We start from the raw sequence: 27,156 nt of genomic DNA on the forward strand, positions 1-27,156 counted from the left end.
TTAAAGTATTTTCTTGAAATAATTGATGTTTCATAATCATGTCTTTTAAATGAAAAGTTTTAATATCTGGGACTTCGGTGAGTCCATTTTTTTCTCTTATCGTTTACTTTTTCTCGATTTGTCTAAAAAGACATTTTTTATTAATTTATAAAGGTGGTGTTGCTTTTATTTGTTATAGTTGTCGTTGACTTTTCAATCGCTACGAGTGTGAAAGGCATTTAAGATTATGATCTGAGAGTGTGCATGTTTGTGGTTTGTGTTTGGAGAGAGGTTGGATAGACGAAAAGTCTGAAAAGACCTTTTTACCTAGGCGTGGTAAGAACTTTAAGTACCCCAAATGTTGGGTAATCTCGAATATTACCTTAGCGAAAGAGAAAACACGAATTATAGCCCAGGACTTTTAGAGTTTGACCTAGAACATTTGAACATAAAGATGAAAATTGGTACATGTGTTGTTTTTGACCCAACAAAAAATATACTAAAAGTCCCCTGCTGTAGAGCGCGAGCTTTCGCCGCCATCTTGGAAAATGGCCGCCGGGAATTACAGCTACAATGTATTCCACGTTCTTTTTCAAAAACTATGAAAATTGGTACACATTATGATTGGAACCACATAAACATCATGGCCAAATTTTACAGCTCTGTGTTCAATAGTTTGGTCGCCATATTGGAAAATGGCCGCCGTTAATGCTAGGTACAGTATATTTCACCATGTTGTTGGAAAATTATGAAAATTGATAGGTATTACAATCAGAGCTGTGTGAACCTCATAGTAAAATATTGAAGCCATTAATCAGATAGTTTGGCTGCCATGTTGGAAAATGGCCGCCATCAATGGCATATAGATACAGTATATGGTTCAAAAATTATGAAAATTGGTAATAATTATGTTGAAGACCGTCTAATCATCATACTTGAATATTTAAGACGTGCTACTGATACTTTGGGCGCCATCTTGAAAATGACTGCTGGAAATGCTAAATATATTTCAAATAGATAAATCTTTTTGAAATTCCTTTTTTGAATAGATGGTTTTCATTAACGTAATAAACAACAAAAAATGGATATCTTGAAGTCGAAATTATCGACGCCATCTTTAAAAATGGCCACATGAAAGTCATTGCCCTAAATTCTGAAAGAAAGAAAAGTTATTCAAAGCTGTTATTCTCTAAATGTTGATTAGAGAATATGATTTAATATGGGGTTTATACATTCTACTGTTGTTTAAGATTAGAATTTAGACAGATCTCTAGCATTTCATACATATTCATCGTCATCCTGAAGATTTTTCATAATAATTGCATGTCAGAACCCTTGATTAGGCGCTACACCTAGCTGGGGGCCTTATCAGCGCCCCTCGCCATCATATTCTAAATTGAACCTGCGGAACCGCCGTCATGGCACACGGGATCGGCCAGTGGGACCGACAAACGCCACTTGAGTAGGTGACAGAAGCTGGACACTGTCAGAGGCGAGCCCAGTCAGGAGGTGGTCGGTGACAGGGAAGGATTAAGCCAGCAGAAGACTCGAGGGGACGGGGCAGTTCTCTGCAAGCACAACAGTGCCATACGGTCCAAACAAATAGTGTATCCGCGACCCCTTGAGGGCTGCCAATAGCGGAGGCGAGCCATGGCAACACCTGAGCGGGGACGAAGCGGCCCAGCAAAACCTTCACGGAATGGGGCAAGGAACGGTCTGAACCAAGGGCGAACCCAAGGAACTCCCGAACCGTCACACCGAACTCAGGCCCCCTCCGCCACCATAAATCCTTTGAGTTAAAAAGGTGAAGAGAACATTTCTTTCATTTACGTGCTGTAACTGGGTGTGGTTATGATAAGGCGTGGTTTAAAGTAATGACAGATAATCAGCATCTTACAAATTTGTTGCGCTTTTTTTAATGACCATATTGCATCTAGGCAAGCCATAGCTTCTGCCAAAGAGAGATTTCTCTTCTCTTTTTTAGGGTGATAATTGACACGTCACGCTTCAACTATGTAGATATTACACGTATAATGGAACCGTTGGCACAATTACTGTCAAGTCCTCATTTGATCTCGCTAAGCTTAATTCAACAACCGACGCCGCAAAACTACATTTTTTCCGAGCGTATCTTCAAGTCCAACAATAGCTAGGAAACGATTTAATCCCATTCACACCATTCTCCTTCCGGCATCAGATGATTTTGTAATACTCATTATTTGTACCTGCAGTCTGTAGAACATCTTGTATAAAGAACTGTGAATGTAGATTTCTGGGCAATGTGTGGTCATTGTCAAGGTATTAGCCGTAATAAAAAATCTTCAGGATGACGAGAAATATGAACGAAATGTTAAAAATGTTTCTTAAATCTAATCCTTAACGACACTAAAATGTATATACCCCATATAAAACGGTTTTTCATAACCAAAATCCGAGTAATATGGCTTTCCTTTTCTTTTTTCCAGATTTTAGGATAGTAATATTTCAGGGACCATTTTTGAAGATGGGTCGATAATTTAGACTCGAAAAAAGTTATTTTTATGGCGTTTTATACGTTCATGAAAATCATCTACTCAATAAAAAAATATCGAAAAAATTTACATATAGGTAATATATTTGGACTTCGAGCAGTCATTTTCGAAGATGACGCCCAAACTATCAGTAGCACGTCTTCAATATTCAAGTATGATATTTAGACGGTCTTCAACATAATAATTACCAATTTTCATAATTTTTGAACCATATACTGTATCTATATGACATTGATGGCGGCCATTTTCCAACATGGCGGCCAAACTATCTGTCTAATTGCTTCAATATTTTACCATGAGATTCACACAGCTCTGATTATAATACTTATCAATTTTCATAATTTTCCAACAACATGGTGAAATATACTGTACCTAGCATTCACGGCGGCCATTTTCCAATATGGCGACCAAACTATTAAACACAGAGCTGTAAAATTTTGCCATGATGTTCATGTGGTTCCAATCATAATGTGTACCAATTTTCATAATTTTTGAAGAAGAACGTAGAATACATTGTAGCTGGAATTCACGGCGGCCATTTTCCAAGATGGCGGCGAAAGCTCACGCTCTACAGCAGGGGACTTTTAGTATATTTTTTGTTGGGCCAAAAACAACCCATGTACCAATTTTCATCTTTATGTTCAAATGTTCTAGGTCAAGCCCTTTTTTGGCCTACCTGTCCTGGCCTATAACCCAGATGTCCGTGGATCGAAACTACGCTCTGCTAAATTTATGCAAAATATCACTGGCTATTTTTTAAATATGATAGTTTGTTCATACATTGATAATGTAAGCAGAGTGGCGCAGTGGAAGCGTGCTGGGCCCATAACCCAGAGGTCCGTGGATCGAAACCACGCTCTGCTAAATTAATGCAAAATAGCACTTGCTTTTTTATATATGTTAGTTTGTTCATACAAATATCATGTAAGGAGAGTGGCGCAGTGGAAGCGTGCTGGGCCCATAACCCAGAGGTCCGTGGATCGAAACTACGCTCTGCTAAATTTATGCAAAATATCACTTGCTATTTTGATATATGTTAGTTTGTTCATACAATTATCATGTAAGCAGAGTGGCGCAGTGGAAGCGTGCTGGGCCCATAACCCAGACGTCCGTGGATCGAAACCACGCTCTGCTAAATTAACTAAAAATAGCACTTGCTATTTTTTAAATATGATAGTTTGTTCATACAATGATAATGTAAGCAGAGTGGCGCAGTGGAAGCGTGCTGGGCCCATAACCCAGAGGTCCGTGGATCGAAACCACGCTCTGCTAAATTAATGCAAAATAGCAGTTGCTTTTTTATATATGTTAGTTTGTTCATACGATGATCATGTAAGCAGAGTGGCTCAGTGGAAGCTTGCTGGGCCCATAACCCAGAGGTCCGTGGATCGAAACCACGCTCTGCTAAATTAATGCAAAATAGCACTTGCTATTTTATATATGTTAGTTTTTTCATACAATGATCATGTAAGCAGAGACGCGCAGTGGAAGCCTGCTGGGCCCATAACCCAGATGTCCGTGGATCGAAACTACGCTCTGCTTAATTTATGCAAAATATCACTGGCTATTTTTTAAATATGATAGTTTCTTCATACATTGATAATGTAAGCAGAGTGGCGCAGTGGAAGCGTTATGGGCCCATAACCCAGAGGTCCGTGGATCGAACCCACGCTCTGCTAAATTAATTCAAAATAGCACTTGCTTTTTTATATATGTTAGATTGTTTATACAATGATCATGTAAGCAGAGTGGCGCAGTGGAAGCTTGCTGGGCCCATAACCCAGAGGTCCGTGGATCGAAATCACGCTCTGCTAAATTAATGCAAAATAGCACTTGCTATTTTGATATATGTTAGTTTGTTCATACAATTATCATGTAAGCAGAGTGGCGCAGTGGAAGCGTGCTGGGCCCATAACCCAGAGGTCCGTGGATCGAAACTACGCTCTGCTAAATTTATGCAAAATATCACTTGCTATTTTGATATATGTTAGTTTGTTCATACAATTATCATGTAAGCAGAGTGGCGCAGTGGAAGCTGGCTGGGCCCATAACCCAGAGGTCCGTGGATCGAAACCACGCTCTGCTAAATTAATGAAAAATAGCACTTGCTATTTTATATATATGATAGTTTGTTCATACAATGATAATGTAAGCAGAGTGGCGCAGTGGAAGCGTGCTGGGCCCATAACCCAGGGGTCCGTGGATCGAAACTACGCTCTGCTAAATTTATGCAAAATATCACTTGCTATTTTGATATATGTTAGTTTGTTCATACAATTATCATGTAAGCAGAGTGGCGCAGTGGAAGCGTGCTGGGCCCATAACCCAGACGTCCGTGGATCGAAAATACGCTCTGCTAAATTTATGCAAAATATCACTTGCTATTTTGATATATGTTAGTTTGTTCATACAAATATCATGTAAGCAGAGTGGCGCAGTGGAAGCGTGCTGGGCCCAAAACCCAGAGGTCCGTGAATCGAAACTACGCTCTGCTAAATTTATGCAAAATATCACTTGCTATTTTGATATATGTTAGTTTGTTCATACAATTATCACGTAAGCAGAGTGGCGCAGTGGAAGCGTGCTGGGCCCATAACCCAGAGGTCCGTGGATCGAACCCACGCTCTGCTAAACTAATTCAAAATAGCACTTGCTTTTTTATATATGTTAGTTTGTTTATACAATGATCATGTAAGCAGAGTGGCGCAGTGGAAGCTTGCTGGGCCCATAACCCAGAGGTCCGTGGATCGAAATCACGCTCTGCTAAATTAATGCAAAATAGCACTTGCTATTTTGATATATGTTAGTTTGTTCATACAATTATCATGTAAGCAGAGTGGCGCAGTGGAAGCGTGCTGGGCCCATAACCCAGAGTTCCGTGGATCGAAACTACGCTCTGCTAAATTTATGCAAAATATCGCTTGCTATTTTGATATATGTTAGTTTGTTCATACAATTATCATGTAAGCAGAGTGGCGCAGTGGAAGCGTGCTGGGCCCATAACCCAGAGGTGCGTGGAACGAAAGCACGCTCTGCTAAATTAATGCAAAATAGCACTTGCTATTTTATATATGTTAGTTTGTTCATACAATGATCATGTAAGCAGAGTGGCGCAGTGGAAGCGTGCTGGGCCCATAACCCAGACCTCCGTGGATCGAAACTACGCTCTGCTAAATTTATGCAAAATATCACTTGCTATTTTGATATATGTTAGTTTGTTCATACAAATATCATGTAAGCAGAGTGGCGCAGTGGAAGCGTGCTGGGCCCAAAACCCAGAGGTCCGTGGATCGAAACTACGCTCTGCTAAATTTATGCAAAATATCACTTGCTATTTTGATATATGTTAGTTTGTTCATACAATTATCATGTAAGCAGAGTGGCGCAGTGGAAGCGTGCTGGGCCCATAACCCAGAGGTCCGTGGATCGAACCCACGCTCTGCTAAACTAATTCAAAATAGCACTTGCTTTTTTATATATGTTAGTTTGTTTATACAATGGTCATGTAAGCAGAGTGGCGCAGTGGAAGCTTGCTGGGCCCATAACCCAGAGGTCCGTGGATCGAAATCACGCTCTGCTAAATTAATGCAAAATAGCACTTGCTATTTTGATATATGTTAGTTTGTTCATACAATTATCATGTAAGCAGAGTGGCGCAGTGGAAGCGTGCTGGGCCCATAACCCTGAGGTCCGTGGATCGAAACTACGCTCTGCTAAATTTATGCAAAATATCACTTGCTATTTTGATATATGTTAGTTTGTTCATACAATTATCATGTAAGCAGAGTGGCGCAGTGGAAGCGTGCTGGGCCCATAACCCAGAGGTGCGTGGAACGAAAGCACGCTCTGCTAAATTAATGCAAAATAGCACTTGCTATTTTATATATGTTAGTTTGTTCATACAATGATCATGTAAGCAGAGTGGCGCAGTGGAAGCCTGCTGGGCCCATAACCCAGATGTCCGTGGATCAAATTTACGCTCTGCTAAATTTATGCAAAATATCACTTGCTATTTTGATATATGTTAGTTTGTTCATACAATTATCATGTAAGCAGAGTGGCGCAGTGGAAGCTGGCTGGGCCCATAACCCAGAGGTCCGTGGATCGAAACCACGCTCTGCTAAATTAATGAAAAATAGCACTTGCTATTTTTTATAAATGATAGTTTGTTCATACAATGATAATGTAAGCAGAGTGGCGCAGTGGAAGCGTGCTGGGCCCATAACCCAGAGGTCCGTGGATCGAAACTACGCTCTGCTAAATTTATGCAAAATATCACTTGCTATTTTGATATATGTTAGTTTGTTCATACAATTATCATGTAAGCAGAGTGGCGCAGTGGAAGCGTGCTGGCCCATAACCCAGAGGTCCGTGGATCGAACCCACGCTCTGCTAAATTAATGAAAAATAGCACTTGCTATTTTATATATGTTAGTTTGTTCATACAATGATCATGTAAGCAGAGTGGCGCAGTGGAAGCCTGCTGGGCCCATAACCCAGATGTCCGTGGACGAAACTACGCTCTGCTAAATTTATGCAAAATATCACTTGCTATTTTGTATATGTTAGTTTGTTCATACAATTATCATGTAAGCAGAGTGGCGCAGTGGAAGCGTGCTGGGCCCATAACCCAGACGTCCGTGGATCGAAACCACGCTCTGCTAAATTAGCTAAAAATAGCACTTGCTATTTTTTAAATATGATAGTTTGTTCATACAATGATAATGTAAGCAGAGTGGCGCAGTGGAAGCGTGCTGGGCCCATAACCCAGAGGTCCGTGGATCGAAACTACGCTCTGCTAAATTTATGCAAAATATCACTTGCTATTTTGATATATGTTAGTTTGTTCATACAATGATCATGTAAGCAGAGTGGCGCAGTGGAAGCTTGCTGGGCCCATAACCCAGAGGTCTGTGGATCGAAATCACGCTCTGCTAAATTAATGCAAAATAGCACTTGCTATTTTGATATATGTTAGTTTGTTCATACAATTATCATGTAAGCAGAGTGGCGCAGTGGAAGCGTGCTGGGCCCATAACCCAGACGTCCGTGGATCGAAACCACGCTCTGCTAAATTAACTAAAAATAGCACTCGCTATTTTTGAAATATGATAGTTTGTTCATACAATGATAATGTAAGCAGAGTGGCGCAGTGGAATCGTGCTGGATCCATAACCCAGAGGTCCGTGGATCGAAACTACGCTCTGCTAAATTTATGCAAAATATCACTTGCTATTTTGATATATGTTAGTTTGTTCATACAATTATCATGTAAGCAGAGTGGCGCAGTGGAAGCGTGCTGGGCCCATAACCCAGAGGTGCGTGGAACGAAAGCACGCTCTGCTAAATTAATGCAAAATAGCACTTGCTATTTTATGTATGTTAGTTTGTTCAACAATGATCATGTAAGCAGAGTGGCGCAGTGGAAGCGTGCTGGGCCCATAACCCAGACGTCCGTGGATCGAAACTACGCTCTGCTAAATTTATGCAAAATATCACTTGCTATTTTGATATATGTTAGTTTGTTCATACAAATATCATGTAAGCAGAGTGGCGCAGTGGAAGCGTGCTGGGCCCAAAACCCAGAGGTCCGTGGATCGAAACTACGCTCTGCTAAATTTATGCAAAATATCACTTGCTATTTTGATATATGTTAGTTTGTTCATACAATTATCATGTAAGCAGAGTGGCGCAGTGGAAGCGTGCTGGGCCCATAACCCAGAGGTCCGTGGATCGAACCCACGCTCTGCTAAACTAATTCAAAATAGCACTTGCTTTTTTATATATGTTAGTTTGTTTATACAATGATCATGTAAGCAGAGTGGCGCAGTGGAAGCTTGCTGGGCCCATAACCCAGAGGTCCGTGGATCGAAATCACGCTCTGCTAAATTAATGCAAAATAGCACTTGCTATTTTGATATATGTTAGTTTGTTCATACAATTATCATGTAAGCAGAGTGGCGCAGTTGAAGCGTGCTGGGCCCATAACCCAGAGGTCCGTGGATCGAAACTACGCTCTGCTAAATTTATGCAAAATATCACTTGCTATTTTGATATATGTTAGTTTGTTCATACAATTATCATGTAAGCAGAGTGGCGCAGTGGAAGCGTGCTGGGCCCATAACCCAGAGGTGCGTGGAACGAAAGCACGCTCTGCTAAATTAATGCAAAATAGCACTTGCTATTTTATATATGTTAGTTTGTTCATACAATGATCATGTAAGCAGAGTGGCGCAGTGGAAGCCTGCTGGGCCCATAACCCAGATGTCCGTGGATCAAAACTACGCTCTGCTAAATTTATGCAAAATATCACTTGCTATTTTGATATATGTTAGTTTGTTCATACAATTATCATGTAAGCAGAGTGGCGCAGTGGAAGCTGGCTGGGCCCATAACCCAGAGGTCCGTGGATCGAAACCACGCTCTGCTAAATTAATGAAAAATAGCACTTGCTATTTTTTATAAATGATAGTTTGTTCATACAATGATAATGTAAGCAGAGTGGCGCAGTGGAAGCGTGCTGGGCCCATAACCCAGAGGTCCGTGGATCGAAACTACGCTCCGCTAAATTTATGCAAAATATCACTTGCTATTTTGATATATGTTAGTTTGTTCATACAATTATCATGTAAGCAGAGTGGCGCAGTGGAAGCGTGCTGGGCCCATAACCCAGACGTCCGTGGATCGAAACCACGCTCTGCTAAATTAACTAAAAATAGCACTTGCTATTTTTTAAATATGATAGTTTGTTCATACAATGATAATGTAAGCAGAGTGGCGCAGTGGAAGCGTGCTGGGCCCATAACCCAGAGGTCCGTGGATCGAAACCACGCTCTGCTAAATTAATGCAAAATAGCAGTTGCTTTTTTATATATGTTAGTTTGTTCATACAATGATCATGTAAGCAGAGTGGCTCAGTGGAAGCTTGCTGGGCCCATAACCCAGAGGTCCGTGGATCGAAACCACGCTCTGCTAAATTAATGCAAAATAGCACTTGCTATTTTATATATGTTAGTTTTTTCATACAATGATCATGTAAGCAGAGACGCGCAGTGGAAGCCTGCTGGGCCCATAACCCAGATGTCCGTGGATCGAAACTACGCTCTGCTTAATTTATGCAAAATATCACTGGCTATTTTTTAAATATGATAGTTTGATCATACATTGATAATGTAAGCAGAGTGGCGCAGTGGAAGCGTTATGGGCCCATAACCCAGAGGTCCGTGGATCGAACCCACGCTCTGCTAAATTAATTCAAAATAGCACTTGCTTTTTTATATATGTTAGTTTGTTTATACAATGATCATGTAAGCAGAGTGGCGCAGTGGAAGCTTGCTGGGCCCATAACCCAGAGGTCCGTGGATCGAAATCACGCTCTGCTAAATTAATGCAAAATAGCACTTGCTATTTTGATATATGTTAGTTTGTTCATACAATTATCATGTAAGCAGAGTGGCGCAGTGGAAGCGTGCTGGGCCCATAACCCAGAGGTCCGTGGATCGAAACTACGCTCTGCTAAATTTATGCAAAATAGCACTTGCTATTTTATATATGTTAGTTTTTTCATACAATGATCATGTAAGCAGAGACGCGCAGTGGAAGCCTGCTGGGCCCATAACCCAGATGTCCGTGGATCGAAACTACGCTCTGCTTAATTTATGCAAAATATCACTGGCTATTTTTTAAATATGATAGTTTGATCATACATTGATAATGTAAGCAGAGTGGCGCAGTGGAAGCGTTATGGGCCCATAACCCAGAGGTCCGTGGATCGAACCCACGCTCTGCTAAATTAATTCAAAATAGCACTTGCTTTTTTATATATGTTAGTTTGTTTATACAATGATCATGTAAGCAGAGTGGCGCAGTGGAAGCTTGCTGGGCCCATAACCCAGAGGTCCGTGGATCGAAATCACGCTCTGCTAAATTAATGCAAAATAGCACTTGCTATTTTGATATATGTTAGTTTGTTCATACAATGATCATGTAAGCAGAGTGGCTCAGTGGAAGCTTGCTGGGCCCATAACCCAGAGGTCCGTGGATCGAAACCACGCTCTGCTAAATTAATGCAAAATAGCACTTGCTATTTTATATATGTTAGTTTTTTCATACAATGATCATGTAAGCAGAGACGCGCAGTGGAAGCCTGCTGGGCCCATAACCCAGATGTCCGTGGATCGAAACTACGCTCTGCTTAATTTATGCAAAATATCACTGGCTATTTTTTAAATATGATAGTTTGATCATACATTGATAATGTAAGCAGAGTGGCGCAGTGGAAGCGTTATGGGCCCATAACCCAGAGGTCCGTGGATCGAACCCACGCTCTGCTAAATTAATTCAAAATAGCACTTGCTTTTTTATATATGTTAGTTTGTTTATACAATGATCATGTAAGCAGAGTGGCGCAGTGGAAGCTTGCTGGGCCCATAACCCAGAGGTCCGTGGATCGAAATCACGCTCTGCTAAATTAATGCAAAATAGCACTTGCTATTTTGATATATGTTAGTTTGTTCATACAATGATCATGTAAGCAGAGTGGCTCAGTGGAAGCTTGCTGGGCCCATAACCCAGAGGTCCGTGGATCGAAACCACGCTCTGCTAAATTAATGCAAAATAGCACTTGCTATTTTATATATGTTAGTTTTTTCATACAATGATCATGTAAGCAGAGACGCGCAGTGGAAGCCTGCTGGGCCCATAACCCAGATGTCCGTGGATCGAAACTACGCTCTGCTTAATTTATGCAAAATATCACTGGCTATTTTTTAAATATGATAGTTTGATCATACATTGATAATGTAAGCAGAGTGGCGCAGTGGAAGCGTTATGGGCCCATAACCCAGAGGTCCGTGGATCGAACCCACGCTCTGCTAAATTAATTCAAAATAGCACTTGCTTTTTTATATATGTTAGTTTGTTTATACAATGATCATGTAAGCAGAGTGGCGCAGTGGAAGCTTGCTGGGCCCATAACCCAGAGGTCCGTGGATCGAAATCACGCTCTGCTAAATTAATGCAAAATAGCACTTGCTATTTTGATATATGTTAGTTTGTTCATACAATTATCATGTAAGCAGAGTGGCGCAGTGGAAGCTGGCTGGGCCCATAACCCAGAGGTCCGTGGATCGAAACCACGCTCTGCTAAATTAATGAAAAATAGCACTTGCTATTTTATATATATGATAGTTTGTTCATACAATGATAATGTAAGCAGAGTGGCGCAGTGGAAGCGTGCTGGGCACATAACCCAGGGGTCCGTGGATCGAAACTACGCTCTGCTAAATTTATGCAAAATATCACTTGCTATTTTGATATATGTTAGTTTGTTCATACAATTATCATGTAAGCAGAGACGCGCAGTGGAAGCCTGCTGGGCCCATAACCCAGATGTCCGTGGATCGAAACTACGCTCTGCTTAATTTATGCAAAATATCACTGGCTATTTTTTAAATATGATAGTTTGATCATACATTGATAATGTAAGCAGAGTGGCGCAGTGGAAGCGTTATGGGCCCATAACCCAGAGGTCCGTGGATCGAACCCACGCTCTGCTAAATTAATTCAAAATAGCACTTGCTTTTTTATATATGATAGTTTGTTTATACAATGATCATGTAAGCAGAGTGGCGCAGTGGAAGCTTGCTGGGCCCATAACCCAGAGGTCCGTGGATCGAAATCACGCTCTGCTAAATTAATGCAAAATAGCACTTGCTATTTTGATATATGTTAGTTTGTTCATACAATGATCATGTAAGCAGAGTGGCTCAGTGGAAGCTTGCTGGGCCCATAACCCAGAGGTCCGTGGATCGAAACCACGCTCTGCTAAATTAATGCAAAATAGCACTTGCTATTTTATATATGTTAGTTTTTTCATACAATGATCATGTAAGCAGAGACGCGCAGTGGAAGCCTGCTGGGCCCATAACCCAGATGTCCGTGGATCGAAACTACGCTCTGCTTAATTTATGCAAAATATCACTGGCTATTTTTTAAATATGATAGTTTGATCATACATTGATAATGTAAGCAGAGTGGCGCAGTGGAAGCGTTATGGGCCCATAACCCAGAGGTCCGTGGATCGAACCCACGCTCTGCTAAATTAATTCAAAATAGCACTTGCTTTTTTATATATGTTAGTTTGTTTATACAATGATCATGTAAGCAGAGTGGCGCAGTGGAAGCTTGCTGGGCCCATAACCCAGAGGTCCGTGGATCGAAATCACGCTCTGCTAAATTAATGCAAAATAGCACTTGCTATTTTGATATATGTTAGTTTGTTCATACAATTATCATGTAAGCAGAGTGGCGCAGTGGAAGCTGGCTGGGCCCATAACCCAGAGGTCCGTGGATCGAAACCACGCTCTGCTAAATTAATGAAAAATAGCACTTGCTATTTTATATATATGATAGTTTGTTCATACAATGATAATGTAAGCAGAGTGGCGCAGTGGAAGCGTGCTGGGCACATAACCCAGGGGTCCGTGGATCGAAACTAAGCTCTGCTAAATTTATGCAAAATATCACTTGCTATTTTGATATATGTTAGTTTGTTCATACAATTATCATGTAAGCAGAGTGGCGCAGTGGAAGCGTGCTGGGCCCATAACCCAGACGTCCGTGGATCGAAACTACGCTCTGCTAAATTTATGCAAAATATCACTTGCTATTTTGATATATGTTAGTTTGTTCATACAAATATCATGTAAGCAGAGTGGCGCAGTGGAAGCGTGCTGGGCCCAAAACCCAGAGGTCCGTGGATCGAAACTACGCTCTGCTAAATTTATGCAAAATATCACTTGCTATTTTGATATATGTTAGTTTGTTCATACAATTATCATATAAGCAGAGTGGCGCAGTGGAAGCGTGCTGGGCCCATAACCCAGAGGTCCGTGGATCGAACCCACGCTCTGCTAAACTAATTCAAAATAGCACTTGCTTTTTTATATATGTTAGTTTGTTTATACAATGATCATGTAAGCAGAGTGGCGCAGTGGAAGCTTGCTGGGCCCATAACCCAGAGGTCCGTGGATCGAAATCACGCTCTGCTAAATTAATGCAAAATAGCACTTGCTAATTTGATATATGTTAGTTTGTTCATACAATTATCATGTAAGCAGAGTGGCGCAGTGGAAGCGTGCTGGGCCCATAACCCAGAGGTCCGTGGATCGAAACTACGCTCTGCTAAATTTATGCAAAATATCACTTGCTTTTTGATATATGTTAGTTTGTTCATACAATTATCATGTAAGCAGAGTGGCGCAGTGGAAGCGTGCTGGGCCCATAACCCAGAGGTGCGTGGAACGAAAGCACGCTCTGCTAAATTAATGCAAAATAGCACTTGCTATTTTATATATGTTAGTTTGTTCATACAATGATCATGTAAGCAGAGTGGCGCAGTGGAAGCGTGCTGTGCCCATAACCCAGACGTCCGTGGATCGAAACTACGCTCTGCTAAATTTATGCAAAATATCACTTGCTATTTTGATATATGTTAGTTTGTTCATACAAATATCATGTAAGCAGAGTGGCGCAGTGGAAGCCTGCTGGGCCCATAACCCAGATGTCCGTGGATCGAAACTACGCTCTGCTAAATTTATGCAAAATATCACTTGCTATTTTGATATATGTTAGTTTGTTCATACAATTATCATGTAAGCAGAGTGGCGCAGTGGAAGCGTGCTGGGCCCATAACCCAGAGGTCCGTGGATCGAACCCACGCTCTGCTAAACTAATTCAAAATAGCACTTGCTTTTTTATATATGTTAGTTTGTTTATACAATGGTCATGTAAGCAGAGTGGCGCAGTGGAAGCTTGCTGGGCCCATAACCCAGAGGTCCGTGGATCGAAATCACGCTCTGCTAAATTAATGCAAAATAGCACTTGCTATTTTGATATATGTTAGTTTGTTCATACAATTATCATGTAAGCAGAGTGGCGCAGTGGAAGCGTGCTGGGCCCATAACCCAGAGGTCCGTGGATCGAAACTACGCTCTGCTAAATTTATGCAAAATATCACTTGCTATTTTGATATATGTTAGTTTGTTCATACAATTATCATGTAAGCAGAGTGGCGCAGTGGAAGCGTGCTGGGCCCATAACCCAGAGGTGCGTGGAACGAAAGCACGCTCTGCTAAATTAATGCAAAATAGCACTTGCTATTTTATATATGTTAGTTTGTTCATACAATGATCATGTAAGCAGAGTGGCGCAGTGGAAGCCTGCTGGGCCCATAACCCAGATGTCCGTGGATCAAAACTACGCTCTGCTAAATTTATGCAAAATATCACTTGCTATTTTTTATAAATGATAGTTTGTTCATACAATGATAATGTAAGCAGAGTGGCGCAGTGGAAGCGTGCTGGGCCCATAACCCAGAGGTCCGTGGATCGAAACTACGCTCTGCTAAATTTATGCAAAATATCACTTGCTATTTTGATATATGTTAGTTTGTTCATACAATTATCATGTAAGCAGAGTGGCGCAGTGGAAGCCTGCTGGGCCCATAACCCAGATGTCCGTGGATCGAAACTACGCTCTGCTTAATTTATGCAAAATATCACTGGCTATTTTTTAAATATGATAGTTTGATCATACATTGATAATGTAAGCAGAGTGGCGCAGTGGAAGCGTTATGGGCCCATAACCCAGAGGTCCGTGGATCGAACCCACGCTCTGCTAAATTAATTCAAAATAGCACTTGCTTTTTTATATATGTTAGTTTGTTTATACAATGATCATGTAAGCAGAGTGGCGCAGTGGAAGCTTGCTGGGCCCATAACCCAGAGGTCCGTGGATCGAAATCACGCTCTGCTAAATTAATGCAAAATAGCACTTGCTATTTTGATATATGTTAGTTTGTTCATACAATTATCATGTAAGCAGAGTGGCGCAGTGGAAGCGTGCTGGGCCCATAACCCAGAGGTCCGTGGATCGAAACTACGCTCTGCTAAATTTATGCAAAATAGCACTTGCTATTTTATATATGTTAGTTTTTTCATACAATGATCATGTAAGCAGAGACGCGCAGTGGAAGCCTGCTGGGCCCATAACCCAGATGTCCGTGGATCGAAACTACGCTCTGCTTAATTTATGCAAAATATCACTGGCTATTTTTTAAATATGATAGTTTGATCATACATTGATAATGTAAGCAGAGTGGCGCAGTGGAAGCGTTATGGGCCCATAACCCAGAGGTCCGTGGATCGAACCCACGCTCTGCTAAATTAATTCAAAATAGCACTTGCTTTTTTATATATGTTAGTTTGTTTATACAATGATCATGTAAGCAGAGTGGCGCAGTGGAAGCTTGCTGGGCCCATAACCCAGAGGTCCGTGGATCGAAATCACGCTCTGCTAAATTAATGCAAAATAGCACTTGCTATTTTGATATATGTTAGTTTGTTCATACAATGATCATGTAAGCAGAGTGGCTCAGTGGAAGCTTGCTGGGCCCATAACCCAGAGGTCCGTGGATCGAAACCACGCTCTGCTAAATTAATGCAAAATAGCACTTGCTATTTTATATATGTTAGTTTTTTCATACAATGATCATGTAAGCAGAGACGCGCAGTGGAAGCCTGCTGGGCCCATAACCCAGATGTCCGTGGATCGAAACTACGCTCTGCTTAATTTATGCAAAATATCACTGGCTATTTTTTAAATATGATAGTTTGATCATACATTGATAATGTAAGCAGAGTGGCGCAGTGGAAGCGTTATGGGCCCATAACCCAGAGGTCCGTGGATCGAACCCACGCTCTGCTAAATTAATTCAAAATAGCACTTGCTTTTTTATATATGTTAGTTTGTTTATACAATGATCATGTAAGCAGAGTGGCGCAGTGGAAGCTTGCTGGGCCCATAACCCAGAGGTCCGTGGATCGAAATCACGCTCTGCTAAATTAATGCAAAATAGCACTTGCTATTTTGATATATGTTAGTTTGTTCATACAATTATCATGTAAGCAGAGTGGCGCAGTGGAAGCTGGCTGGGCCCATAACCCAGAGGTCCGTGGATCGAAACCACGCTCTGCTAAATTAATGAAAAATAGCACTTGCTATTTTATATATATGATAGTTTGTTCATACAATGATAATGTAAGCAGAGTGGCGCAGTGGAAGCGTGCTGGGCACATAACCCAGGGGTCCGTGGATCGAAACTACGCTCTGCTAAATTTATGCAAAATATCACTTGCTATTTTGATATATGTTAGTTTGTTCATACAATTATCATGTAAGCAGAGACGCGCAGTGGAAGCCTGCTGGGCCCATAACCCAGATGTCCGTGGATCGAAACTACGCTCTGCTTAATTTATGCAAAATATCACTGGCTATTTTTTAAATATGATAGTTTGATCATACATTGATAATGTAAGCAGAGTGGCGCAGTGGAAGCGTTATGGGCCCATAACCCAGAGGTCCGTGGATCGAACCCACGCTCTGCTAAATTAATTCAAAATAGCACTTGCTTTTTTATATATGTTAGTTTGTTTATACAATGATCATGTAAGCAGAGTGGCGCAGTGGAAGCTTGCTGGGCCCATAACCCAGAGGTCCGTGGATCGAAATCACGCTCTGCTAAATTAATGCAAAATAGCACTTGCTATTTTGATATATGTTAGTTTGTTCATACAATGATCATGTAAGCAGAGTGGCTCAGTGGAAGCTTGCTGGGCCCATAACCCAGAGGTCCGTGGATCGAAACCACGCTCTGCTAAATTAATGCAAAATAGCACTTGCTATTTTATATATGTTAGTTTTTTCATACAATGATCATGTAAGCAGAGACGCGCAGTGGAAGCCTGCTGGGCCCATAACCCAGATGTCCGTGGATCGAAACTACGCTCTGCTTAATTTATGCAAAATATCACTGGCTATTTTTTAAATATGATAGTTTGATCATACATTGATAATGTAAGCAGAGTGGCGCAGTGGAAGCGTTATGGGCCCATAACCCAGAGGTCCGTGGATCGAACCCACGCTCTGCTAAATTAATTCAAAATAGCACTTGCTTTTTTATATATGTTAGTTTGTTTATACAATGATCATGTAAGCAGAGTGGCGCAGTGGAAGCTTGCTGGGCCCATAACCCAGAGGTCCGTGGATCGAAATCACGCTCTGCTAAATTAATGCAAAATAGCACTTGCTATTTTGATATATGTTAGTTTGTTCATACAATTATCATGTAAGCAGAGTGGCGCAGTGGAAGCTGGCTGGGCCCATAACCCAGAGGTCCGTGGATCGAAACCACGCTCTGCTAAATTAATGAAAAATAGCACTTGCTATTTTATATATATGATAGTTTGTTCATACAATGATAATGTAAGCAGAGTGGCGCAGTGGAAGCGTGCTGGGCACATAACCCAGGGGTCCGTGGATCGAAACTACGCTCTGCTAAATTTATGCAAAATATCACTTGCTATTTTGATATATGTTAGTTTGTTCATACAATTATCATGTAAGCAGAGTGGCGCAGTGGAAGCGTGCTGGGCCCATAACCCAGACGTCCGTGGATCGAAACTACGCTCTGCTAAATTTATGCAAAATATCACTTGCTATTTTGATATATGTTAGTTTGTTCATACAAATATCATGTAAGCAGAGTGGCGCAGTGGAAGCGTGCTGGGCCCAAAACCCAGAGGTCCGTGGATCGAAACTACGCTCTGCTAAATTTATGCAAAATATCACTTGCTATTTTGATATATGTTAGTTTGTTCATACAATTATCATATAAGCAGAGTGGCGCAGTGGAAGCGTGCTGGGCCCATAACCCAGAGGTCCGTGGATCGAACCCACGCTCTGCTAAACTAATTCAAAATAGCACTTGCTTTTTTATATATGTTAGTTTGTTTATACAATGATCATGTAAGCAGAGTGGCGCAGTGGAAGCTTGCTGGGCCCATAACCCAGAGGTCCGTGGATCGAAATCACGCTCTGCTAAATTAATGCAAAATAGCACTTGCTAATTTGATATATGTTAGTTTGTTCATACAATTATCATGTAAGCAGAGTGGCGCAGTGGAAGCGTGCTGGGCCCATAACCCAGAGGTCCGTGGATCGAAACTACGCTCTGCTAAATTTATGCAAAATATCACTTGCTTTTTGATATATGTTAGTTTGTTCATACAATTATCATGTAAGCAGAGTGGCGCAGTGGAAGCGTGCTGGGCCCATAACCCAGAGGTGCGTGGAACGAAAGCACGCTCTGCTAAATTAATGCAAAATAGCACTTGCTATTTTGATATATGTTAGTTTGTTCATACAATTATCATGTAAGCAGAGTGGCGCAGTGGAAGCTGGCTGGGCCCATAACCCAGAGGTCCGTGGATCGAAACCACGCTCTGCTAAATTAATGAAAAATAGCACTTGCTATTTTTTATAAATGATAGTTTGTTCATACAATGATAATGTAAGCAGAGTGGCGCAGTGGAAGCGTGCTGGGCCCATAACCCAGAGGTCCGTGGATCGAAACTACGCTCCGCTAAATTTATGCAAAATATCACTTGCTATTTTGATATATGTTAGTTTGTTCATACAATTATCATGTAAGCAGAGTGGCGCAGTGGAAGCGTGCTGGGCCCATAACCCAGACGTCCGTGGATCGAAACCACGCTCTGCTAAATTAACTAAAAATAGCACTTGCTATTTTTTAAATATGATAGTTTGTTCATACAATGATAATGTAAGCAGAGTGGCGCAGTGGAAGCGTGCTGGGCCCATAACCCAGAGGTCCGTGGATCGAAACCACGCTCTGCTAAATTAATGCAAAATAGCAGTTGCTTTTTTATATATGTTAGTTTGTTCATACAATGATCATGTAAGCAGAGTGGCTCAGTGGAAGCTTGCTGGGCCCATAACCCAGAGGTCCGTGGATCGAAACCACGCTCTGCTAAATTAATGCAAAATAGCACTTGCTATTTTATATATGTTAGTTTTTTCATACAATGATCATGTAAGCAGAGACGCGCAGTGGAAGCCTGCTGGGCCCATAACCCAGATGTCCGTGGATCGAAACTACGCTCTGCTTAATTTATGCAAAATATCACTGGCTATTTTTTAAATATGATAGTTTGATCATACATTGATAATGTAAGCAGAGTGGCGCAGTGGAAGCGTTATGGGCCCATAACCCAGAGGTCCGTGGATCGAACCCACGCTCTGCTAAATTAATTCAAAATAGCACTTGCTTTTTTATATATGTTAGTTTGTTTATACAATGATCATGTAAGCAGAGTGGCGCAGTGGAAGCTTGCTGGGCCCATAACCCAGAGGTCCGTGGATCGAAATCACGCTCTGCTAAATTAATGCAAAATAGCACTTGCTATTTTGATATATGTTAGTTTGTTCATACAATTATCATGTAAGCAGAGTGGCGCAGTGGAAGCGTGCTGGGCCCATAACCCAGAGGTCCGTGGATCGAAACTACGCTCTGCTAAATTTATGCAAAATAGCACTTGCTATTTTATATATGTTAGTTTTTTCATACAATGATCATGTAAGCAGAGACGCGCAGTGGAAGCCTGCTGGGCCCATAACCCAGATGTCCGTGGATCGAAACTACGCTCTGCTTAATTTATGCAAAATATCACTGGCTATTTTTTAAATATGATAGTTTGATCATACATTGATAATGTAAGCAGAGTGGCGCAGTGGAAGCGTTATGGGCCCATAACCCAGAGGTCCGTGGATCGAACCCACGCTCTGCTAAATTAATTCAAAATAGCACTTGCTTTTTTATATATGTTAGTTTGTTTATACAATGATCATGTAAGCAGAGTGGCGCAGTGGAAGCTTGCTGGGCCCATAACCCAGAGGTCCGTGGATCGAAATCACGCTCTGCTAAATTAATGCAAAATAGCACTTGCTATTTTGATATATGTTAGTTTGTTCATACAATGATCATGTAAGCAGAGTGGCTCAGTGGAAGCTTGCTGGGCCCATAACCCAGAGGTCCGTGGATCGAAACCACGCTCTGCTAAATTAATGCAAAATAGCACTTGCTATTTTATATATGTTAGTTTTTTCATACAATGATCATGTAAGCAGAGACGCGCAGTGGAAGCCTGCTGGGCCCATAACCCAGATGTCCGTGGATCGAAACTACGCTCTGCTTAATTTATGCAAAATATCACTGGCTATTTTTTAAATATGATAGTTTGATCATACATTGATAATGTAAGCAGAGTGGCGCAGTGGAAGCGTTATGGGCCCATAACCCAGAGGTCCGTGGATCGAACCCACGCTCTGCTAAATTAATTCAAAATAGCACTTGCTTTTTTATATATGTTAGTTTGTTTATACAATGATCATGTAAGCAGAGTGGCGCAGTGGAAGCTTGCTGGGCCCATAACCCAGAGGTCCGTGGATCGAAATCACGCTCTGCTAAATTAATGCAAAATAGCACTTGCTATTTTGATATATGTTAGTTTGTTCATACAATTATCATGTAAGCAGAGTGGCGCAGTGGAAGCTGGCTGGGCCCATAACCCAGAGGTCCGTGGATCGAAACCACGCTCTGCTAAATTAATGAAAAATAGCACTTGCTATTTTATATATATGATAGTTTGTTCATACAATGATAATGTAAGCAGAGTGGCGCAGTGGAAGCGTGCTGGGCACATAACCCAGGGGTCCGTGGATCGAAACTACGCTCTGCTAAATTTATGCAAAATATCACTTGCTATTTTGATATATGTTAGTTTGTTCATACAATTATCATGTAAGCAGAGACGCGCAGTGGAAGCCTGCTGGGCCCATAACCCAGATGTCCGTGGATCGAAACTACGCTCTGCTTAATTTATGCAAAATATCACTGGCTATTTTTTAAATATGATAGTTTGATCATACATTGATAATGTAAGCAGAGTGGCGCAGTGGAAGCGTTATGGGCCCATAACCCAGAGGTCCGTGGATCGAACCCACGCTCTGCTAAATTAATTCAAAATAGCACTTGCTTTTTTATATATGTTAGTTTGTTTATACAATGATCATGTAAGCAGAGTGGCGCAGTGGAAGCTTGCTGGGCCCATAACCCAGAGGTCCGTGGATCGAAATCACGCTCTGCTAAATTAATGCAAAATAGCACTTGCTATTTTGATATATGTTAGTTTGTTCATACAATGATCATGTAAGCAGAGTGGCTCAGTGGAAGCTTGCTGGGCCCATAACCCAGAGGTCCGTGGATCGAAACCACGCTCTGCTAAATTAATGCAAAATAGCACTTGCTATTTTATATATGTTAGTTTTTTCATACAATGATCATGTAAGCAGAGACGCGCAGTGGAAGCCTGCTGGGCCCATAACCCAGATGTCCGTGGATCGAAACTACGCTCTGCTTAATTTATGCAAAATATCACTGGCTATTTTTTAAATATGATAGTTTGATCATACATTGATAATGTAAGCAGAGTGGCGCAGTGGAAGCGTTATGGGCCCATAACCCAGAGGTCCGTGGATCGAACCCACGCTCTGCTAAATTAATTCAAAATAGCACTTGCTTTTTTATATATGTTAGTTTGTTTATACAATGATCATGTAAGCAGAGTGGCGCAGTGGAAGCTTGCTGGGCCCATAACCCAGAGGTCCGTGGATCGAAATCACGCTCTGCTAAATTAATGCAAAATAGCACTTGCTATTTTGATATATGTTAGTTTGTTCATACAATTATCATGTAAGCAGAGTGGCGCAGTGGAAGCTGGCTGGGCCCATAACCCAGAGGTCCGTGGATCGAAACCACGCTCTGCTAAATTAATGAAAAATAGCACTTGCTATTTTATATATATGATAGTTTGTTCATACAATGATAATGTAAGCAGAGTGGCGCAGTGGAAGCGTGCTGGGCACATAACCCAGGGGTCCGTGGATCGAAACTACGCTCTGCTAAATTTATGCAAAATATCACTTGCTATTTTGATATATGATAGTTTGTTCATACAATTATCATGTAAGCAGAGTGGCGCAGTGGAAGCGTGCTGGGCCCATAACCCAGACGTCCGTGGATCGAAACTACGCTCTGCTAAATTTATGCAAAATATCACTTGCTATTTTGATATATGTTAGTTTGTTCATACAAATATCATGTAAGCAGAGTGGCGCAGTGGAAGCGTGCTGGGCCCAAAACCCAGAGGTCCGTGGATCGAAACTACGCTCTGCTAAATTTATGCAAAATATCACTTGCTATTTTGATATATGTTAGTTTGTTCATACAATTATCATATAAGCAGAGTGGCGCAGTGGAAGCGTGCTGGGCCCATAACCCAGAGGTCCGTGGATCGAACCCACGCTCTGCTAAACTAATTCAAAATAGCACTTGCTTTTTTATATATGTTAGTTTGTTTATACAATGATCATGTAAGCAGAGTGGCGCAGTGGAAGCTTGCTGGGCCCATAACCCAGAGGTCCGTGGATCGAAATCACGCTCTGCTAAATTAATGCAAAATAGCACTTGCTAATTTGATATATGTTAGTTTGTTCATACAATTATCATGTAAGCAGAGTGGCGCAGTGGAAGCGTGCTGGGCCCATAACCCAGAGGTCCGTGGATCGAAACTACGCTCTGCTAAATTTATGCAAAATATCACTTGCTTTTTGATATATGTTAGTTTGTTCATACAATTATCATGTAAGCAGAGTGGCGCAGTGGAAGCGTGCTGGGCCCATAACCCAGAGGTGCGTGGAACGAAAGCACGCTCTGCTAAATTAATGCAAAATAGCACTTGCTATTTTATATATGTTAGTTTGTTCATACAATGATCATGTAAGCAGAGTGGCGCAGTGGAAGCGTGCTGGGCCCATAACCCAGACGTCCGTGGATCGAAACTACGCTCTGCTAAATTTATGCAAAATATCACTTGCTATTTTGATATATGTTAGTTTGTTCATACAAATATCATGTAAGCAGAGTGGCGCAGTGGAAGCCTGCTGGGCCCATAACCCAGATGTCCGTGGATCGAAACTACGCTCTGCTAAATTTATGCAAAATATCACTTGCTATTTTGATATATGTTAGTTTGTTCATACAATTATCATGTAAGCAGAGTGGCGCAGTGGAAGCGTGCTGGGCCCATAACCCAGAGGTCCGTGGATCGAACCCACGCTCTGCTAAACTAATTCAAAATAGCACTTGCTTTTTTATATATGTTAGTTTGTTTATACAATGGTCATGTAAGCAGAGTGGCGCAGTGGAAGCTTGCTGGGCCCATAACCCAGAGGTCCGTGGATCGAAATCACGCTCTGCTAAATTAATGCAAAATAGCACTTGCTATTTTGATATATGTTAGTTTGTTCATACAATTATCATGTAAGCAGAGTGGCGCAGTGGAAGCGTGCTGGGCCCATAACCCAGAGGTCCGTGGATCGAAACTACGCTCTGCTAAATTTATGCAAAATATCACTTGCTATTTTGATATATGTTAGTTTGTTCATACAATTATCATGTAAGCAGAGTGGCGCAGTGGAAGCGTGCTGGGCCCATAACCCAGAGGTGCGTGGAACGAAAGCACGCTCTGCTAAATTAATGCAAAATAGCACTTGCTATTTTATATATGTTAGTTTGTTCATACAATGATCATGTAAGCAGAGTGGCGCAGTGGAAGCCTGCTGGGCCCATAACCCAGATGTCCGTGGATCAAAACTACGCTCTGCTAAATTTATGCAAAATATCACTTGCTATTTTTTATAAATGATAGTTTGTTCATACAATGATAATGTAAGCAGAGTGGCGCAGTGGAAGCGTGCTGGGCCCATAACCCAGAGGTCCGTGGATCGAAACTACGCTCTGCTAAATTTATGCAAAATATCACTTGCTATTTTGATATATGTTAGTTTGTTCATACAATTATCATGTAAGCAGAGTGGCGCAGTGGAAGCCTGCTGGGCCCATAACCCAGATGTCCGTGGATCGAAACTACGCTCTGCTTAATTTATGCAAAATATCACTGGCTATTTTTTAAATATGATAGTTTGATCATACATTGATAATGTAAGCAGAGTGGCGCAGTGGAAGCGTTATGGGCCCATAACCCAGAGGTCCGTGGATCGAACCCACGCTCTGCTAAATTAATTCAAAATAGCACTTGCTTTTTTATATATGTTAGTTTGTTTATACAATGATCATGTAAGCAGAGTGGCGCAGTGGAAGCTTGCTGGGCCCATAACCCAGAGGTCCGTGGATCGAAATCACGCTCTGCTAAATTAATGCAAAATAGCACTTGCTATTTTGATATATGTTAGTTTGTTCATACAATTATCATGTAAGCAGAGTGGCGCAGTGGAAGCGTGCTGGGCCCATAACCCAGAGGTCCGTGGATCGAAACTACGCTCTGCTAAATTTATGCAAAATAGCACTTGCTATTTTATATATGTTAGTTTTTTCATACAATGATCATGTAAGCAGAGACGCGCAGTGGAAGCCTGCTGGGCCCATAACCCAGATGTCCGTGGATCGAAACTACGCTCTGCTTAATTTATGCAAAATATCACTGGCTATTTTTTAAATATGATAGTTTGATCATACATTGATAATGTAAGCAGAGTGGCGCAGTGGAAGCGTTATGGGCCCATAACCCAGAGGTCCGTGGATCGAACCCACGCTCTGCTAAATTAATTCAAAATAGCACTTGCTTTTTTATATATGTTAGTTTGTTTATACAATGATCATGTAAGCAGAGTGGCGCAGTGGAAGCTTGCTGGGCCCATAACCCAGAGGTCCGTGGATCGAAATCACGCTCTGCTAAATTAATGCAAAATAGCACTTGCTATTTTGATATATGTTAGTTTGTTCATACAATGATCATGTAAGCAGAGTGGCTCAGTGGAAGCTTGCTGGGCCCATAACCCAGAGGTCCGTGGATCGAAACCACGCTCTGCTAAATTAATGCAAAATAGCACTTGCTATTTTATATATGTTAGTTTTTTCATACAATGATCATGTAAGCAGAGACGCGCAGTGGAAGCCTGCTGGGCCCATAACCCAGATGTCCGTGGATCGAAACTACGCTCTGCTTAATTTATGCAAAATATCACTGGCTATTTTTTAAATATGATAGTTTGATCATACATTGATAATGTAAGCAGAGTGGCGCAGTGGAAGCGTTATGGGCCCATAACCCAGAGGTCCGTGGATCGAACCCACGCTCTGCTAAATTAATTCAAAATAGCACTTGCTTTTTTATATATGTTAGTTTGTTTATACAATGATCATGTAAGCAGAGTGGCGCAGTGGAAGCTTGCTGGGCCCATAACCCAGAGGTCCGTGGATCGAAATCACGCTCTGCTAAATTAATGCAAAATAGCACTTGCTATTTTGATATATGTTAGTTTGTTCATACAATTATCATGTAAGCAGAGTGGCGCAGTGGAAGCTGGCTGGGCCCATAACCCAGAGGTCCGTGGATCGAAACCACGCTCTGCTAAATTAATGAAAAATAGCACTTGCTATTTTATATATATGATAGTTTGTTCATACAATGATAATGTAAGCAGAGTGGCGCAGTGGAAGCGTGCTGGGCACATAACCCAGGGGTCCGTGGATCGAAACTACGCTCTGCTAAATTTATGCAAAATATCACTTGCTATTTTGATATATGTTAGTTTGTTCATACAATTATCATGTAAGCAGAGACGCGCAGTGGAAGCCTGCTGGGCCCATAACCCAGATGTCCGTGGATCGAAACTACGCTCTGCTTAATTTATGCAAAATATCACTGGCTATTTTTTAAATATGATAGTTTGATCATACATTGATAATGTAAGCAGAGTGGCGCAGTGGAAGCGTTATGGGCCCATAACCCAGAGGTCCGTGGATCGAACCCACGCTCTGCTAAATTAATTCAAAATAGCACTTGCTTTTTTATATATGTTAGTTTGTTTATACAATGATCATGTAAGCAGAGTGGCGCAGTGGAAGCTTGCTGGGCCCATAACCCAGAGGTCCGTGGATCGAAATCACGCTCTGCTAAATTAATGCAAAATAGCACTTGCTATTTTGATATATGTTAGTTTGTTCATACAATGATCATGTAAGCAGAGTGGCTCAGTGGAAGCTTGCTGGGCCCATAACCCAGAGGTCCGTGGATCGAAACCACGCTCTGCTAAATTAATGCAAAATAGCACTTGCTATTTTATATATGTTAGTTTTTTCATACAATGATCATGTAAGCAGAGACGCGCAGTGGAAGCCTGCTGGGCCCATAACCCAGATGTCCGTGGATCGAAACTACGCTCTGCTTAATTTATGCAAAATATCACTGGCTATTTTTTAAATATGATAGTTTGATCATACATTGATAATGTAAGCAGAGTGGCGCAGTGGAAGCGTTATGGGCCCATAACCCAGAGGTCCGTGGATCGAACCCACGCTCTGCTAAATTAATTCAAAATAGCACTTGCTTTTTTATATATGTTAGTTTGTTTATACAATGATCATGTAAGCAGAGTGGCGCAGTGGAAGCTTGCTGGGCCCATAACCCAGAGGTCCGTGGATCGAAATCACGCTCTGCTAAATTAATGCAAAATAGCACTTGCTATTTTGATATATGTTAGTTTGTTCATACAATTATCATGTAAGCAGAGTGGCGCAGTGGAAGCTGGCTGGGCCCATAACCCAGAGGTCCGTGGATCGAAACCACGCTCTGCTAAATTAATG

General features: G+C 41.4%; 8 non-coding genes across 8 annotated transcripts; all 8 read left to right on the forward strand.

The window, feature by feature from the left end:
- The first annotated feature begins 5,069 nt into the window (after positions 1–5,069).
- Positions 5,070–5,141, forward strand: TRNAM-CAU (transfer RNA methionine (anticodon CAU)). Its single transcript has one exon. It is a non-coding gene; the product is annotated as a tRNA-Met (tRNA).
- Positions 5,142–5,883: 742 nt separating this feature from the next.
- Positions 5,884–5,955, forward strand: TRNAM-CAU (transfer RNA methionine (anticodon CAU)). Its single transcript has one exon. It is a non-coding gene; the product is annotated as a tRNA-Met (tRNA).
- A 2,235-nt stretch (positions 5,956–8,190) lies between these two features.
- On the forward strand, positions 8,191–8,262 carry TRNAM-CAU (transfer RNA methionine (anticodon CAU)). Its single transcript has one exon. It is a non-coding gene; the product is annotated as a tRNA-Met (tRNA).
- A 5,092-nt stretch (positions 8,263–13,354) lies between these two features.
- TRNAM-CAU (transfer RNA methionine (anticodon CAU)) lies at positions 13,355–13,426 on the forward strand. Its single transcript has one exon. It is a non-coding gene; the product is annotated as a tRNA-Met (tRNA).
- A 741-nt stretch (positions 13,427–14,167) lies between these two features.
- Positions 14,168–14,239, forward strand: TRNAM-CAU (transfer RNA methionine (anticodon CAU)). Its single transcript has one exon. It is a non-coding gene; the product is annotated as a tRNA-Met (tRNA).
- A 4,006-nt stretch (positions 14,240–18,245) lies between these two features.
- Positions 18,246–18,317, forward strand: TRNAM-CAU (transfer RNA methionine (anticodon CAU)). The gene has a single exon. It is a non-coding gene; the product is annotated as a tRNA-Met (tRNA).
- Positions 18,318–22,730: 4,413 nt separating this feature from the next.
- Positions 22,731–22,802, forward strand: TRNAM-CAU (transfer RNA methionine (anticodon CAU)). Its single transcript has one exon. It is a non-coding gene; the product is annotated as a tRNA-Met (tRNA).
- Positions 22,803–23,543: 741 nt separating this feature from the next.
- TRNAM-CAU (transfer RNA methionine (anticodon CAU)) lies at positions 23,544–23,615 on the forward strand. The gene has a single exon. It is a non-coding gene; the product is annotated as a tRNA-Met (tRNA).
- The last annotated feature ends 3,541 nt before the right edge of the window (positions 23,616–27,156 follow it).

Source organism: Phalangium opilio, unplaced genomic scaffold (genome assembly GCF_054372755.1).
Source record: "Phalangium opilio isolate 3A_F unplaced genomic scaffold, DU_Popi_V2 ptg000246l_1, whole genome shotgun sequence".
Classification (NCBI taxonomy): domain Eukaryota; kingdom Metazoa; phylum Arthropoda; class Arachnida; order Opiliones; family Phalangiidae; genus Phalangium; species Phalangium opilio.